At 33.9% G+C, this 17,473-nt stretch overlaps 2 long non-coding RNA genes across 3 annotated transcripts; both read left to right on the top strand.

Moving 5' to 3' along the window:
* Positions 1-5,608: 5,608 nt before the first annotated feature.
* On the top strand, positions 5,609-9,115 carry LOC137942800 (uncharacterized). The gene is made up of 4 exons (XR_011110600.1): positions 5,609-5,885; positions 8,304-8,450; positions 8,562-8,674; positions 8,873-9,115. It is a non-coding gene; the product is annotated as an uncharacterized lncRNA (long non-coding RNA).
* Positions 9,116-13,707: 4,592 nt separating this feature from the next.
* On the top strand, positions 13,708-17,284 carry LOC137942792 (uncharacterized). Of its 2 annotated transcripts, XR_011110599.1 has the most exons (4): positions 13,708-13,974; positions 16,403-16,548; positions 16,660-16,772; positions 16,971-17,284. It is a non-coding gene; the product is annotated as an uncharacterized lncRNA (long non-coding RNA). The 2 variants fall into 2 exon arrangements; XR_011110598.1 differs by lacking the exon at positions 16,971-17,284 and having other exon boundaries at positions 16,660-16,886.
* The last annotated feature ends 189 nt before the right edge of the window (positions 17,285-17,473 follow it).

Here is a 17,473-nt window from a genome sequence, read left to right as displayed (position 1 = left end):
AAGACCCGGAAACGGGATTCCAATTTATAGAGATAAGGAAGAGAGAGAAGGCGTAGATCCACCGTCCACGTTTCAAAATCAATGACCGCTGAATTCCCTTGCCAATAGGTTCCCCCGACACGTCTCCATCCTCCTTTAGAACACCTCTATCCGTGTCCTCGATCTTATCACTCAACCGGTCGTCTCTCGCACCAAGCATCGGTCGAGTTGCAATATATTTATATTTTATGAACAGAGAAACATTAACAAGTACTAAATATCGTTTTCCATTCCAAAATTTCCTCGGTGATCCCAAAGAAAACCAAAACGCGGAAGAGTTGCAATATATTTATATTTTATGAACAGAGAAACATTAACAAGTACTAAATATCGTTTTCCATTCCAAAATTTCCTCGGTGATCCCAAAGAAAACCAAAACGCGGAAGAAGTCAAGCAGGAGGTGTTATCGTGTTTTTTAATGCTTTGGGATCCTGTTCCCATTACGATCTTGCTTGGCACAGTGCGTGTCAATGGCTCTTCAAGTTCTTCAACCCATCAATTTAATCGTTTTTTATCACATCCCACCTTTCAGTAGTTAATTATTCTGAAATAACTTGTACCCGACTTCACCATAAAAACTACAGATCAATATTATAATTGCTTCAACTAGTCAGACAATAAACCAAAAACGTAAGAAACCGACTTGTTCAATTTGGAGCAGTGGTTTCTCTCTCAAACCTTGGCATTGACATCTTTATTCTTTTCGAAACATGAACAATGATTGCTGCGTTTGATCGGCAGAAATTGAGCGGCAGGCTGAGATCTCATTGACTTAGGAATCTCCCTTTACCCCAAGAACAAAACAAAAGAAACAAATGATATTGGAGTCTTTTGACAGGCATCTATCCTTTTTCCTGAAAAGCTAGGGTGTGAGATTTAAGTTGATTTATCTACGATTGTCCACCATCAGAAGCGAATGCACTCCGGAAATTCTAAATAGCTAGGTGGTTTCATAATGAATTCTCTTTCTGTATACTTTTACAAACCTAGGCGATCGCCCAAGAAACTATATTTGTCAAGAAGCAAAGTAGGGATCGATCAGTTTGGACAAATCCAATTTGCTCCCGTTTTGCAAATGTTGCTGCTTTTGGCTCCACAACTAGTGTCGATCATGTGCATGTGCAGTGATGATCATAGGAAAGTTTGAACAGTTGTGTCTCTTCTTCTTACGAAGCTACTTTAATAAAGAAGGTAGAAATCTACTAAAACAGCACTAGGACATTGCGATTACGACTAATTTGGGTTTTAGCTTTAACAAAAAATATTGAGTTTACAGTGTCGTCGATTTCATATAAGAATCATTAGATAAGCTTTCATACGATTAAAGAACAAAGAATGACTATGCGTACACGCACAGGACTGCCGACTTTCACAGACGTCTGCTACCCACTCCAACCAGAGCTTGAAACTAAAAGATTTGCCAAAAGAATGAAGACGAAGTTGTGTTTTAAAATCGCCAGCTCCAACTTACTTGGGCAACGAAAATCCAGTAAACCTGTATTCATCTCACCGATCGAAGATAAAAGACATATCTGAGCCTAGGAAATAAATATCCAGGTTGCTGTCCTCCAACTGAGATTTCTTTGGTTGTTTCAGTCTCTCTCTGTCACTCATACTATGGGCCAGGATTTCGACACCTTTTCTTTTGATAGCATTTTTTGCCTTCTCATTCAAAAGTATCTTTATGAGAGACCACAACAGGATGAGAAGAAACGTCCTAGTCCCACCACTGCAGACGAAAACATCCAAAAAGAGCCACGAAGAGCGTCTTCTTTGTCTTTTTCTACTTTTCTATACTTAACACTGTTCATGCACATGAGCTTATGTGCTTTACCGTTACGAAGGGATCGATTCTCATAGAGAGTTTTCGGGAACGCAGTAGATAGGGGTGGCATCGAACGGAGCCAGTTCGCGAGCAGCTCGAGCTTGGCTCGGTCCCAGTTTGGTTTGATTCGATATACATAGATCTGAAACCGAGTTTGAGATCCAAGATCAGCTCGGAGCTCGACCGAACCAAGGTTCGGTTCGAAAGCTAGCAAGCTGGCTCGTTAATTTAACGAGCGGCCCGTTAATTTAACGAGCGGCCCGGGATTTGGGGGAGTCAGGAGAAGAGTGTCGCATCGCGGGACTGCAGGAGAAACTCTTCCATTCCTTCTCCTCTAGCATGGCAGCACAATTTTCTTGCGGAAATCGTGGATTGGATTAGAGATCATAATCGTAGTTCGTCAGGCGGTGATGACGAACAACGATTCTTCGAAAATGGGGGATTTTGGTCTTCATATCCCTCGTTCTCCCTCTCCTTCTTCGATTCCTCACTCTCTGTCTAGAACTCAGTCATCTTCGATTTCTTCATCTTTTATCTTCTTCCTTTTCGATTTCTTCTTCTGAAGTTCTTCCTCATCGACGAAAGTGACGGTCCGATGGAAGGAGGTAAGATGTTTTATTTAATCTTCTGTTTTTTTTTTTTTGTCGCCGTCCTAACCTACAAAAGCTCTAGCTCTCGCTTCGCTTTATTAATCAGGCCCATTTGCTTGAGCATAGTACGGCGTGGAATGGAGCAGTTTGAACCGGCAAAAGCTTGAATTTCTCTATTTCCTCATGATCCCTTTCCCATCTCGTGGAAGTGCAGCAGTGCTCCTTCATTCTTGTACTTGAAAGGCTTTTGAAAATATCCCCGAACACTCTTTCTGTTTTTGTAAGTGAAATGTTGATTTTTTTTCATTTTTATCTTATGTATTCCATTATTTATCTTCGATTAAGTGTTTTGTATTAATGTTTCGACACTGTGCGTATTTCATTTGACTTCTACATTAACACCTTGAAATCCCATTACTCTTTCTAAGAAGAGAAGACTAAGAGAAAAAGTGAGATTGAGAAGAAAGAAGAGGGAAAGGAGAAGTATGTGCGTGTGAAAGAGAGAGGAAGAGACAGAGAGAGAGAGAGACAAATTACTCTTTCTGAGAAGAGAAGACTAAGAGAAAAAGTGAGATTGAGAAGAAAGAAGAGGGAAAGGAGAAGAGGGATGAGAGACAAAGACATAGACATAGAGAAAAATAGTCATTGAAAAATAAATCATCCAGAAATAACAGAATAATGACTACCTCATATATTTTTTAGAGATATAAGAATGTTAAAGGTTAGGGGTATTTGGGTAATTTTATTTTAGGATATTGTGTTATGAAGTTATAGTTAATGTAGAGACCTCCCTAAGGAGGTACATACAAGTTCCTACTTCAACAGTTTTGATAATCTTGCTTTGTCTTTTCCTGTCAATGTCATTAAAGTGTTCCCCCTAGAATTGTTAATCTTCGTAAGCATTGTTCTCCTTACTGCTGATAAGTACCTTAAATTATGTGTAGGATTTTTGTTGCTGGGATTGCTTTCTTTTCTTTATGTTTTTAATTTGTAATTTTGTTTTTTTGTAGAAGTAAGAATTGTTGAATTTAGGATCACTTTTCCATAATTCTGAGCAAGAGAAAGAAGAAAGAAAAAAAGAAGAAAAGGGAAGAAGAGCTCTCGGATAGAGAGAAGAAAAAATAAAAGAGAAAAGAGAGGTGACGCCAAGCAAAGAGAGAGAGAGAGAGAGAGAGAGAGAGAGAGAGAGAGAGAGAGAATGAGATTTGTTACTTGATTAATTCTGAATTACAACACTCTATTTATAGTAGAGAAAGAGGTAGAGTCCTTATATAATTAACCTTTCAATCCTAATTACATTCCAACTATAATTCTCTAAGATAAGTCTATTCTAACCAATCTACTAGAAGACTAATATGAGTTGAACTAGAACTCTTTCTTCATTCACATGAATATAAGGGAGGAGGACAGCTCGTGGCCTTATCCTTGTGGGTCCCTCATTATCTTCCAACTCATCTTGATAAGGTTTCAGCTCGTGAGATATTTGTGGGTCCCACTTGTTCTTCAAGTCTTTTATCTCATTTCAGCTTGGGTGAGGACTCTTCTTGGTGTCCCACATCCTCATGGTTGGTCCCACCAGCTCGAGCACCATGGTGGGTCCCACATTTTAACACTCCCCTTCAAGCTGGGGGAGACAAGATATCATAAATACCCAACTTGCTGCATATGGTAGACATAATAGCCTGATTAGTCCTTGTCAATTATGACTATCCATTGACTTTATAACATATTTTTTTATAATGGCCATATTGTCCACAGTAAGTGCAGGCCCCTTGTAATAGCAATGATCTATAGTGTGGCCAAAATTTTTACAATGAGTACATTCTTTCCCATCTACTCTGCCAGTACCAATCCATCCACCTCTTCCTCTACCTCCTCTATAACCTCTACCTTGGCCGTTGTCAGATGATGAGCATCTATGATCGGAATATATAGCGGATGATACTTTAGTAGTGGATGAAGAAGTGTCTCGAATACGAAGTAGTGTTGCTCATACATCATCAAACTTGGGGACAACAGAAGCACTCAAAAGTTTACTCTTGGCAATCTCAAGATGGTGTGGATAATTTGGGTAGAAACCCTCAAATCTTGAATTCATACTAGCTAAAAACCTATACTATGTTTGATTCCTATGTAATCCAAGCCATAACTTTAGTATTTTCGTGATCCCACTTATCAAACCTATAAAAAAATTATATTCTAACCAATTTCATACCTTTCATTATCGATTTAATATATTTTCAACCATTAAAATATTTAAAAACTCAATTTCATTTTAAAACATCTTATTTATCGATACACATTTTATTACCTTATAATTATTCTAATGAAATTTAATTTTATAATTTAATTAGAAAAATAATTCAATTTAATTTAATTAACACGTTTAATTTGATTACTCCTGTCAACCAACCATAGAAAACTTTTTGTTTAATTTAAAACTATGTAACATAATATAATAATACACTTGGAGAGATGATAAGACTCATTTCGTCCATTTCTTTACGTCCACGATTTTGCAGATGTGTATGTTGATAAACGTGAAACATATTGAAATCACATAAAAAACACTTTCAAATTTTAGTAATACTAAACCATAAATGAAAATTCTCTCTTTTATCTTTTTCTCTAAAGCCTAAAAAATACACCTCTAGATTCCAATTCCCAATCGTCTGCCACATGAAACCTCGGAATTTCCTAAAAGCATCTAGCAAATTATAAACAAAAGTCCCCTCAAGTAATCAAATGAAGGATACTGAAGAAGATGTGAAGGAAAGTGTAGATCTAGCTCTCGAGTTTCCGTTTCCTTCGCATTTTCTTCAGTATCCTTCATTTGATTATTTGAAGGGTCTTTTGTTTACGATTTTATAGATATTTTTGGGAACTTTTCGAGGTTTCGAGGTGTTTTTTAATAACTAATATTAAAATTTTATATATTTTTAAAAAAATTAAAGTTAATGAAATGTGTTCCCACAAAAAAGTTTTCTGAAAACTATCAAATTGTTTTTAATTATTTAGCCGGTAGACAAGTGCAGCTGTCCGGTGGTATTTTTGTAAATATATTAAACATTTGGTTATTTGTCTAATTATTCTTGTTTAAGAAGTTTATCAGCTTCTGGCCTCTGTTTTTTTTTTTTTTGTGCACCACGTTCGTCGTACTGCGGAAGGCGGGATATAGGGTTTATCATTTAGGGTTTGGCGAATCGTCAAGCATGATGGCGCTTTCCTCACGCTCCCAGCTTTCTCTGCAAGCAACCTCACGCTCCCAGCTTTCTCTGAAACGAAGCCTCTGCCTCAGGCTTGATGACGCTTTCCGCTTCTTCTTGTTCCTCTTCTTCTCCTCCTTCTTTCAAGCCATCTCTTTCATCTCATTTACCCATAATGTTGCTCAAAGATAAGATCGTCGAGAAGATTTGACTTTGGTGATACGGGTAAGTTGGTTTGATATAGCTTATCGATTTCTTGGCGTTCTTTTCAGTTGGTGAAGTTTCAAGAAGACATTGTCTTCATCTTTCTTGAATAACGCAGTCACTGATTGTCATCTTCCCAGTCACTTCACTTTTTATTTTTTCACAATAAAAAACTTTCTTATTAAAGCGCTGGTTGGATCATTTCTATCTTATTGGCTGTTATTCCTTGTTTCAAATTCAGTGCATTCATTGATTTTTGCCTGTTTTTCCCTTATAGGATTTACATACACACGTATCACTGTCTAGAGTTAATTCTTTGTTCTTTATGGAGAAAAGTATTTGCAGAGATTCTGTTTCAATTTCTGTATGAAACAGATATGTTTTTGCTTTTCGCTTACATTTCTTTGTTTTTTTTTTTTTTTTTTTTAAATTTCCTGCTTATTCTTGTGAAAGTTAAGAATAGGTCATCGATCTGGTTGCAGGGCTACTGTAAATGGTATAAGGAACTATGTTGGAAATTGCCATCCTTATTCTTCAATCGAGTTGAATTGGTTATCGCATACTTTACTGGGCATTTTGGTTGGGTTAAGTAGATGAAACTGAGTTTGCTAAATTGAGGACAAACACACATTCCAATGGCTGACAAATTTTTCTGCCTCTGAGAGGGCACTAAACATTAGGATGTTGTAAAATATGTGATGTTTTGTGGCCACTGCACCATAAAAAGCTTCACAATAAACAGGGAAAACGAAATCCTGTCACTATAGACTTAAAGGGCACATGAAGTATTAGGAATAGGGAAACCGCCGTCCTATAGATGGTATCCGTATATGGAAATTAGGAGCTTGCTGTTTGGGAGAAAAACCATGCCATGAGCAATGGACAGTGCTATTCATGATGTTGCTGTCAATGTATATATGAGAAGGTCACATATGAAAATGCTGGAAGGCCATGTAATTATGTAATCAATAGTTTCACTTTGTACTCTTTCATGAGGAAGAGGAGATACAAAACCCTGGTTCTTGTACCATAAATGTGTTAAAATTTCCAGATATGATCCAACGTGGAGATGTCCATTAGTAAAAGTGAAAAAGGCTTACTACTACATTTTCCGTATCAAACAGATATATGTTTAAAACAACAATCTAGGCAATTGAAGGGCCGGCCAACTTGGGATTTCTTTGGTCATACCGTTGGAAGTGGGTGTATTGTCTGGTTATGACCTCTCATATGGTTTCAGATTTTTGAGAAGGGTGCAGATGCTTGTTTGAATGAACAAACCTATTGGAACCAACTTGATTTATTCAGTTTTGAAAACAATGGTTTAAGCTGCTTGAGCTATTAAGAGTGTTTTGAGTGTTAACTATGGGACAACTAGGTCTTTTGGTTAACTTCATCTTATTTGAAGACTTTAGATGCAAAAACGAACTGGTCAATGGTGATTAAATAGAGTCAGTGTAGCTAGGTTTTGACCATCCTTGTATTTTCTTCAATATATATTGATGAGTGTTAGAAAGAGGATGTGAGGTCATTTTTTTTCCTGTTTTTTCTTCTATTTTTGCCATTTGATTTAAGATTGAAAGCTAAATTTATTTATTTTCCTCTTTGTCTTTTTATTTTTTTTTACATTTATGATGTCTTCATGCTTGACATTCAGTTGTCTATGGATTATATAGTCTCGTTTGTCAATGTTCTCAGATTATCATAATATGTAGTGCTCATGGATGTGTGGTTTCTCTTTCTCTTTTTATTTTTTATTTTTTCTGAATAAGTTACAGTAGTTTTGCTTAAAGGATGCAAGTGTTGAGCAAATTGATCACTCTTTCTTGTACATAACTGGAGGTTTGCGGGTACTTGCAAACTTGTTGAATAATTTGGGATAATTTTGTTGAGAAAGTATAAAATATTTAATTGCTTACGTATCCTTGAAATATCACATTATTATCTCTATATCCTTGGTGCTTACATATCCTTATGATAGCACCAAAATTGTCAATATACGCCTGCAATTAAATTAGGTTACTTATCTTTAACTTGACGTTGTATGCATACACGAACCATCCTATACCTTATAGATTATGTGATTTTATGAATTGTTTAATGTGGGCGTACGCTAGTAAAATGAAATCGGCGTAATGTACGCTATGAAAAAGTGGTGTGACCCAGATGTAGGTTCATTTATTAGGTCCCATGTTGCTTATGTGAGTTCATGAATTGCTCATATGCACGTATGTAAAAGAGATAAATTTATTTTTATTAAGGATTTTTATGAAGGTAAAGTTAAGAGTTAACTGAGCTTATTTTATGGCAAGGGATCAGGGTATGTAGGCATTGATTTGGTCTTTGATGATAAAAATTTTCTTCTTGTGGATTATTCATTTAATTTTTTTAAGCTTTTCTTTTTGCATTTGTTTCATAAAAGTTTATGTGCAAATATAGGTGATATTGGCTACCAACATTGCATAGTCGTCAATCACTATACTTGAAGTTGCCTTTGTCATTGATTCTTGTTGCTCTTTACGAGTCATCTAGGATCTTGACAAAAAAAAGGAGATTGCGGAACTTGTTTGGGTGTCAAAGTCTCAGGTATTGTATGATGTAGCAAAGTTGCTTGTATTTTGTGTTTTTATTTTATTTTTGAGGTCTTTCCATATATAGTATACTCATCAGATATCCTTTTCTAATGGATGTTTGTAGACCGAGCAGCGGAAAGGGCGAACATGAAGAACTTGTGATGGTTAGATCTATCGATTGGTTACTAGATCATATTACAATAGTTTTACTAAGCATGAAAGACCTTCCATATTACGGTAATCATTGGGCCAACATGTTGTAAGGATTTGTGACTTTTCATTATATCTTTCAATATTATATCATTGGTGATATTGGTTCCCTTAATTCTATGAACAAATGATAGTACGTGAAATAGGAGATGTTGCTAAAGACTATTATAATAAGATCTCAGATGCCTCTGTTTCTGAAGTCATGGATAAACACATTCTTTGCAGATTCTTTGTTAATGGATCATGCAAGCGGGGTAGCCAATGTCTGTTTTCTCATTCTCTTCAAGGCAAAGCTCTATTAATGGGTTATGCAAGTTTTTCTTCTCATTTCAAGTTACTGGGACATCTTATTATCATTGGTGTTGTTATTATTATTATTGTTGTTGTTGTTTTTGTGTTTGTGGTCCCAAAATTTTAGTTGTTGGTGTTGTGTGTATGTGTGTTAAGAGTGAGTGAGAGAGAGAGAGAGAGAGGACATGAGAAACAAAAGGTTTTATTTGTCTAGTTCTTCATTAAATAAGAAAAATAAATTCCCAAAATCTACATAATAACCTCACCACTATATAGATACTAATCTAGACCCTTTTGTGTACCAATTTACAGGCTTACCCACATTAGAAATTTTTAAAATACTTTTGGTTTTTAACACTCCCCTTCAAGATGGAACATATATGTTAAGTAATCCAGTTTGGCACAAAACTTATTAAAGTGTTGCTTTCCAAGAGGTTTTGTAAACATGTTACTGATCTCTTTTGTAATCTTGATGTATGGGGTAATCACTTTGCCACTTTGCACTACATCCCTCATAGAGTGTAGTTATATGCGTTGTTTTTTCATAAAAAAAAATATATTTATAATAAAGATGGCTATTTGTTTATCACATTTAAGTATCATAGGGTCTTTAGATGCAAGTTTTAACTCTTTCAATATTAATTGTGTTAAGAGAATAGTTCAAAAGAGGGTTCCACATGAGGGGGAGTGTTAAGGAATAGTCTTACATGGATTAGTGAGTACAAAAATCATGATTTTATTAGTTAGGAAATTGGTTTCCTAAGTTGGCTAATCACTTTGGAAGTTTAAAAGTAACATTGTTACTCATGAATAGAAACTCTTCTCCCTATTTTTCCATCATGTCACTTGACCACCTTAAAGATGAGGATCCAGTTGTCCACTACAATAATTAGACGGAGGAGCAGAGAGTTTCAACCTTCCTTTCCATTCCTTGCCAGGTTTCAGGGTGATCTACTTCTCCACATCTACAGCTTCCACACACAACATGTGCTTGTACGCATCATAACCAAAATCAGCCATTGCCTTTTTCTTCCTGTACCATGGATTCCAAACAACGTCATCTGGAAGTTTTTCTTTGTGGTGCCCAAGTGACATTGTGGAAAAATTATCATGGACGAGTTACTATTCTTGAGTAACAAGCTTACTTTTAAGCCTCCAAAATGACTAACAAATTTAGGAAACCTCTTTTCTAACTAATAAAGTCAAAATATTTGTATTCAGTAATCCATGTGGGACTATTATTTAACACTCACCCTCACGTGTAGGCCCTCTTTTGTTGCTTTACATGAGGATAATTTGGGTACATGCCTTCAAATCTTGAATTCATACTAGCTAAAAACTTATATTCGGTTTGATTCCTATGTAATCCAAGCCATAACTTAAGAGTATTTTCTTGATCCCACTTATCAAACAACGGACTCAATAAGTCAAGTTCATTTTCTAACTACAAAAATTTTTATTTTCTTTTTCCAAAAGTAATGATTCGAGTTGAAGTAATCCATTCAAGGTTATTTAGGTCATCTACTTTTCCAAAGATATTTAGGTGGCTAGATGATTTTGACCCCCAGTTTTTAGAAGTCACTTCCATAACAAAACTAGCTACTTTTGCCATTTCAATGGTCTTAGTATCAAATGTCATAAAACCATAAAAAATAATAACTTCAAATCTGAAAAAAGCAAAGTCCAATAACCACAATTATAATCAAAACCAATTTTAAAAACGCTAATTCAACACATACTTACTAGTGCAAAAAACAACTTTATTAGAAGTTTCAATAGCTCCTCCAGTCAAACAACCAAAAACAAATTAATAAGCTTTAATTTCTTAATTCTCTAACACATATATCTAAACTATCTCTAAGCATTCGTGACAGAGCAACACATCCTAGAAACATATAGCAAAAATAATATAGATATAATGTACTATGAGAAAGATCTTATCTAAATTTGTGCCTAACACCCAAACATAAGTTCCGCATAAAGATAGGTTACAATCTAATATATTAGGGGCCAAATAAACTTCAAAATTTAGGCCTTAATAACCACGAAGGCATGCATGGCAAAATAAGAGAGACAAATTTCCTCTTTGCCTTCGTACAATCAACCTACGTAGTCAAATTTTCTATCAGTCTAGTTGTTGTCTTGATTTCTCAATAACTAAGGAGATATGAGAGAAAAATAAATAAATTATTTAATCGATACTCTTCTTATCTATTACAATTTTGATACCATATCATGATTTGGAGAATAGAGAAGAATATTATAATGAAGAAATTATGAAACAAGCAAGGAAAGAATAATAGATTTTTCACTCAAATTTAGATTGTGGTCCGTCTATAGGTGTATGAGAGGTATCGTTTTATTCATATCCACCTACCTCGTTGCTACACCAGTCACAACTGCTACACATACATATTTTTTAAGACACTTGTTCTCCTCTAATTACATGTATGCTTCACCTGTCATAACTGTTACGATATGTAAAAATGTATATTAAATATAATTTATATTCATAATTGTTGTATAATTTGGGATTTGTATATAGGGTTATTTGATTAGGCTTAATGGGATGAGGGGGTATTGTCTTGGGCCCATGGGTCATTTTGTAACAAGAAAACCTAAAGGATAAATACTTAATAAAAGGGGGGAAATCCCCAACAGAAACAATTTTGAATTGATCTTCGTGTGTTTCGTTTCGCCATGAAACCAGAGAGCTACGCTATCTCTTGTGGATGTTTGGACTGTTCCGTCAGTCCCTTGATCTTGTTTTGTCAATAACTACTACACATGCATACTTTAATACTTTAGTTCTCTTCTAATTACATGTATGCTACACCTATCATAACTGCAACACATGCATACTTTATTACTCTACTTCTCTTCTAATTACATGTATGCGACATCTGTCACAACTGCTACACAAGCATACTTTAATACTCTAGTTCTTCTCTAATTACATGTATTATGCAACCCTTCTAACCTGATTAGTTGAGGTTGTTATCTTCGTCGATCTTCAACAGATATATTGTTATACGTTTTTAATGAAAATTTGAAGTTTTAAAATAAATATATTTTTGAAGGGGTACTGTGCCTTCTAGTTTATTTTAAGGCATTTTGGAGTAGAAAGGGTATAGGAGGGGGTAGTGCCCCCATAATTAATTTGCTTGCAAAAGGGCCCACGTTTTAGCTTGATTTTATTTATTTTTGGATAATTTCGAAAATTTTTAAAAAGTCTTCAAAACTGATATATTTATTTTTTATATATTTGAAAAATATTTCAAAAAATTATTGTAGAGTTTAGAAATAAAATTTATCACTACAATTTTTATTACATAATATTTATAATAATAAAATGTAAAATAAATATATTAATTAATTAAAAATCTTACCTATTTAACACCTTTTATTATCGATTTAAGACATTTTATAATTTAAAAAATAATTAATAAATTGTTTTATAGTTTTTATTTTTTTTGCTGGAACACATTGCATTAACTTAATTTATTAAAATAAAATTTAAAATATTAATATTAATTATTAAAAAACATCTTCAAATATGATTAACTCCTATGATTATCGATTTAAGATACTTTAAAATTTAATTTTTATTAAAAATTTATTTTAGTTTTTAACAATCTTATTTTTCGATTACCTTCTATTTATTTTAATAAATTTAAATTTTATATATTAACTAATAAAAAATATATCGTTAAATATTAAAAAATATATTTTAAAAGTTTAAAAATATTTGAAAAAATTATTTGAGTTTTTTAAAATCTTATTTGTAGGTATGTATTTTATTTCCTTCTATTATTTTAATAAATTACAAAATATATATTAACCTAAAAAAAATTATATTTTAACCAATTTCATACCTTTCATTATCGATTTAATATATTTTCAACCTTTAAAATATTTAAAAACTCAATTTCATTTTAAAAATCTTATTTATCGATAGACATTTTATTACCTTATAATTATTCAAAGAAATTTAATTTTATAATTTAATTAGAAAAATAATTCAATTTAATTTAATTAACACGTTTAATTTGATTACTCTAGTCAACCAACCATAGAAAAGTTTTTGTTTAATTTAAAACTATGTAACATAATATAATAATACACTTGGAGAGATGATAAGACTCATTTCGTCCATTTCGATGCAGCATTTTCTAAATTTCACCTTGACTAGGAATACTTTCATTGTTGTTTCAAATTTTAGTAATATTAAACCATAAATGAAAATTCTCTCTGTTATCCTTTTCTGTAAAGCCTAAAAAATACACCTCTAGATTCCAATTCTTAATCGTCTGCCACATGAAACCACGGAATTACCCAAAAGCATCTAGCAAATCATAAACAAAAGTCCCCTCAAGTAATTAAACGAATGATACTGAAGAAGATGCGAAGGAATGTGTACGTCTATCTCTCGAGTTCCCGTTTCCTTCGCATTTTCTTCAGTATCCTTCATTTGATTATTTGAAGGGTCTTTTGCTTATGATTTTATAGATATTTTTGGGAACTTTTCCAGGTTTCTAGGTGTTTTTTAATAACTCATATTTAAATTTTATATTTTCTTTTAAGAAATTAAAGTAAATGAAACGTGTTCCCACGAAAAAGTTTTCTGAAAACTATCAAAAAAATTCTAATTATTTAACCGGTAGACAAGTGCACTTGTCCGGTGGTATATTTTTAAATATGTTAAACATTTGGTTATTTGTCTAATTATTATGTTTAAGAAGTTTATCAGCTTCCGGCCTCTGTTTTTTTTTTGCTCCTCGACGCTCGTCGTACTGCGGGAGGCGGGATATAGGGTTTATCGTTTAGGGTTTGGCGAAACGTCAAGCATGATGGCGCTTTGCTCACGCTCCCAGCTTTCTCTGCAACGCAGCCTCTGCCTCAGGCATGATGACGCTTTCCGCTTCTTCTTGTTCCTCTTCTTCTCCTCCTCCTTTCAAGCCATCTCTTTCATCTCATTTGCCCATAATGTTGCTCAAAGATAAGATCGTCGAGAAGATTTGACTTTGGTGATACGGGTAAGTTGGTTTGATATAGCTTATGGATTTCTTGACGTTCTTTTCAGTTCGTGAAGTTCAAGAAGACATTGTCTTCATCTTTCTTGAATAACGCAGTCACTGATTGTCGTCTTCCCGGTCACTTCACTTTTTATTTTTTCACAATAAAAAACTTTCTTATTAAAGCGCTGGTTGGATCATTTCTGTCTTATTGGCTGTTATTCCTTGTTTCAAATTCAGTGCATTCATTGATTTTTGCCTGTTTTTCCCTTATAGGATTTACATACACACGTATCACTGTCTAGGGTTAATTCTTTGTTCTTTATGGAGAAAAGTATTTGCAGAGATTCTGTTTCAATTTCTGTATGAAACAGATATGTTTTTGCTTTTCGCTTACATTTCTTTTTTTTTTTTTTTTTTTTTTTTTTTAAATTTCCTGCTTCTTCTTGTAAAAGTTATGAATAGGTCATCAATCTGGTTGCAGGGCTACTGTAAATGGGATAAGAAACTATGTTGGAAATTGCCATCCTAATTCTTCAATCGAGTTGAATTGGTTATCTATCTCATACTTTACTGGGCATTTTGATTGGGTTAAGTAGATGAAACTGAGTTTGCTAAAATGAGAACAAACACACATTCCAATGGCGCATGATATGTTTTGACAAATTTTTCAGCCTCAGAGAGGGCACTAAACATTAGGATGCTGTAAAATATGTGATGTTTTGTGGCCACTGCACCATAAAAAGCTTCACAATAAACAGGGAAAACGAAATCCTGTCACTATAGACTTAAAGGGCACATGAAGTATCTGGAATAGGGAAACCGCCATCCTATAGATGGTATCCGTATACGGAAATTAGAAGCTGGCTGTTTGGGAGAAAAACCATGCCTGAGCAATGGACAGTGCTATTCATGATGTTGCTGTCAAAGTATACATGAGAAGGTCACATATGAAAATGCTGGAAGGCCATGTAATTATGTAAGCAATAGTTTAACTTTGTACTCTTTCATGAGGAGGAGCAGATACAAAACCCTGGTTCTTGTACCATAAATGTGTTAAAATTTCCAGATATGATCCAACGTGGAGATGTTCCCATTAGTAAAAGTAAAAAAGGCTTACTACTACATTTTCCGTATCAAACAGATATATGTTTAAAACAACAATCTAGGCAATTGAGGGGCCAGCCAACTTGGGGTTTCTTTGGTCATACCGTTGGAAGTGGGTGTATTGTCTGGTTATGGCCTCTCATATGGTTTCAGATTTTTGAGAAGGGTAATGAACAAACCTATTGGAACCAACTTGATTTATTCAGTTTTGAAAACAATGGTTTAAGATGCTTGAGCTATTAAGAGTGTTTTGGCCATAAACTATGGGACAACTATGTCTTTTGGTAAACTTCATCTTATTTGAAGACTTTAGATGCAAAAACGAACTGGTCAATGGTGATTAAATAGAGTCAGTGTAGCCAGGTTTTGACCGTCCTTGTATTTTCTTGAATATATATTGATGAGTGTTAGAAAGAGGATGTGTGGTCATTTTTTTCCTTGAAAATAGGTCATATTTTTCTTCTATTTTAGCCATTTGATTTAAGATTGAAAGCTGAATTTATTTTTTTCCTCTTTGACATTTTATTTTTTTTACATTTATGATGTCTTCATGCTTGACATTCAATTGTCTATGGATTATATAGTCTCTTTTGCCAATGTTCTCAGATTATCATAATATGTAGTGCTCATGGATGTGTGGTTTCTCTTTCTCTTTTTATTGTTTTTTTTTTTTTTTTGAATAAGTTACTGTAGTTTTGCTTAAAGGATGCAAGTGTTGAACAAATTGATCACCCTTTCCTTGTGAGGTTTGCGGGTACTTGCAAACTTGTTGAATAATTTGGGATAGTTTTGTTGAGAAAGTATAAAATAGTTAATTGCCTACTTATCCTTGAAATATCACATAATTATCTGTATATCCTTGGTGCTTACATATCCTTATGATAGCACCAAAGTTGTCAATATACGCTTGCAATTAAATTAGGTTACTTATCTTTAACTTGACGTTGTATGCATACACGAACCATCCTATACCTTATCTATTATGTGATTTTATGAATTGTTTAATGTGGGCATACGCTAGTAAAATGAAATCGGCGAAATGTACGCTCTGAAAAAGTGGTGTGACCCAGATGTAGGTTCATTTATTTGGTCCCATGTTGCTTATGTGAGTTCATGAATTGCTCATATGCACATATGTAAAAGAGATAAATTTATTTTTATTAAGGATTTTTGTGAAGGTAAAGTTAGAGTTAACTGAGCTTATTTTATGGCAGTGGATCAGGGTTTGTAGGCATTGATTTGGTCTTTGATGATAAATACTTTCTTCTTGTGGATTATTCATTTAATTTTTTTAAGTTTTTCTTTTTGCATTTGTTTCATAAAAGTTTATGTGGAAATATAGGTGATATTGGCTACCAACATTGCAGAGTCGTCAGTCACTATACTTGAAGTTGCCTTTGTCATTGATTCTTGTTGCTCTTTACGAGTCATCTAGGATCTTGACAGAAAAAGGAGATAGCGGAACTTGTTTGGGTGTCAAAGTCTCAGGTACTGTATGATGTAGCAAAGTTGTGTGTATTTTGTGTTTTTATTTTATTTTTGGGGTCTTTCCATATAAAGTATACTCATCAGATATCCTTTTCTAATGGATGTTTGTAGACCGAGCAGCGGAAAGGGCGAACATGAAGAACTTGTGATGGTTAGATCTATCGATTGGTTACTATATCATTTTACAATAGTTTTACTAAGCATGAAAGACCTTCCATATTACGGTAATCATTGGGCCAACATGTTGTAAGGATTTGTGACCTTTCATTATATCTTTCAATATTATATCATTGGTGATATTGGTTCCCTTAATTCTATGCACAAATGATAGTACGTGAAATAGGAGATGTTGCTAAAGACTATTATAATAAGATCTCAGATGCCTCTGTTTCTGAAGTCATGGATAAACACATTCTTTGCAGATTCTTTGTTAATGGATCATGCAAGCGGGGTAGCCAATGTCTGTTTTCTCATTCTCTTCAAGGCAAAGTTATATTAATGGGTCATGCAAGTTCTTCTTCTCATTTCAAGTTACTGGGACATCTTATTATCATTGGTGTTGTTATTATTATTATTGTTGTTGTTGTTGTAATTGTTGTTGTTGTTTTTGTGTTTGTGGTCCCAAAATTTTAGTTGCTGGTGTTGTGTGTATGTGTGTTAAGAGTGAGTGAGTGAGAGAGAGAGAGGACATGAGAAACAAAAGGTTTTATTTGTCTAGTTCTTCATTAAATAAGAAAAATAAATTCCCAAAATCTACATAATAACCTCACCACTATATAGATACTAATCTAGACCCTTTTGTGTACCAATTTACAGGCTTACCCACATTAGAAATTTTTAAAATACTTCCCCTTCAAGATGAAACATATATGTTAAGCAATCTAGTTCGGCACAAAACTTATTAAAGTATTGCTTTCCAAGAGGT

This window comes from Aristolochia californica, unplaced genomic scaffold (assembly GCF_029961685.1).
Source record: "Aristolochia californica isolate CCGP_79_NKW_82.1479 unplaced genomic scaffold, dmAriCali1.0.hap1 SCAF_10, whole genome shotgun sequence".
In the NCBI taxonomy this organism is placed as follows: domain Eukaryota; kingdom Viridiplantae; phylum Streptophyta; class Magnoliopsida; order Piperales; family Aristolochiaceae; genus Aristolochia; species Aristolochia californica.
Note: the sequence above shows the minus strand (reverse complement) of the source record. Positions and strands in the feature narration are given on the sequence as shown.